Raw genomic sequence first — 1,702 nt, 5'->3', positions numbered from 1 at the left:
GCAGCCTGATTGACACCTAACTGCTCCCTGGCATCCCGATTGCCCAACTGCCTCCCTGCTGGCCTGGTCACCCTACTGCCCTCCCCTGCAGACCCGGTCCCACCCAACTGCCCTCCCCTACAGGCCTGGTCCCTCCCAACTGCCCTTCCCTGCAGGCCTGGTTCCCCCCAACTGCCCTCCCCTGAAGGCCTGGTTTTCCCCAACCAACCTCCCCTGCAGGCCTGGTTGCCCCCAACTGCCCTCCCTTGCAGGCCTGGTCCCTCCCAACTGCCCTCCCCTGCAGGCCTTGTCCCTCCCAACTGCCCTCTCCTGCTGGCCTGATCACCTACAACTTCCCTCCCCTGCAGGCCATCTTGTGTCCACATCAGAGCGGCCATCTTGTGTGTTGGAGTGATGGTCAATTTGCATATTACTCTTTTATTAGATAGGATAAATCTCTAGTGTGTCGTATTTATCTCATAATGTGCTTTATGGGGGAATCCAAATTGTATTATTTTTCATTCATTCAAACCTATGTTGAACTATTTATAAGGCAAGACATGGTTCTAAGTGTGGCTGAAAACATAAAGTAGAAACCAAAATTGCCCCTGCTCACAAAAATTCTAGGGTAAGAGATGAGTAAAACATATAAAAGGCACCAAGTAATTAAAAAATATATATGTAAATAACACAATTCTGATACAGGAATCACAGTTAAGCAATTTCTATCTTCTGGGAAGGATGTTCAGCTCTTATGTGGAATGAGTATGTTTTCATAGACTTTTTGTTATCCTGTTCTATCCAGTGACTTATCATGTCGATTGTCCTGAAAAACAAATTTAAGAACCACAAGAAACATTTAACAGAAGCTCTCTCACACAATGACTTAGAATAACTATGAATTAATTTCAATATCCAAGGAGTCATTGTATTCATGAGTTTATTACTAAAAGCAAGACTAATAACAAAATAACTCTGAGCCAGAAATGTTAGTGCAAAACCTTAAAAATAGTGCTGAGGTTCACATTGAAGGGAACAGCATTCATAATTTCAAAGACTCACCTATTGATTGTTTCAGCTTCCTAGATAGGTAGGTACTGCCCTCCACTTACAGTTATACAGAAGCTATTGTATTTTGTATTTTTGTAATTGTAATTTGGTCCATCTCTAACATAATCTCTCTGGCAAGGCTAATGCACAAGACCACTATTTATCTGTTTTTTACAGCTGGTTGTTAAGAAATTTTGAGATTGTTATATGGGTCACTAAGTGCTTAGTCTAAAGAAAAGAGAATTCTGTATCAGTGTCCTGTAGAATTATCTTATTTTCTTAAAAACTATCTTGTCTAAGTGAAGCAAATAATAGTGTGGTTCAGTATTTTGTATAGGATAATAAGGAATTATACTTAATGGTTGAATGTATTGCTAAATAGTTAATATTTTTGTTAGACAAACCTAAGATAGCCAAAGTAATTCTACTAACATTAATTTATAAAGCCCTCTATTTCACTAAACATCGGTGTTTACTAGATATATTGTTTTCAGTATTGTTTAATACTGTTTATCAATGTGCCAAAATATAGAGGTGCTTATTACAGGAAAGTTAGGGTATTTAAACTAGACACCCCCCGCCCCAAATATGGTGATTATTCTTGAGTTTCAGGAAATTATATTCAGTGATGAAATTAAATGGGAAAGAAGATATAGTTAAATTTTGAATCCCC

This window comes from Myotis lucifugus, unplaced genomic scaffold, assembly GCF_000147115.1.
Source record: "Myotis lucifugus unplaced genomic scaffold, Myoluc2.0 scaffold_193, whole genome shotgun sequence".
Lineage (NCBI taxonomy): Eukaryota > Metazoa > Chordata > Mammalia > Chiroptera > Vespertilionidae > Myotis > Myotis lucifugus.
The sequence above is the reverse complement of the archived record's forward strand: the minus strand, read 5'-3'. Positions refer to the sequence as shown.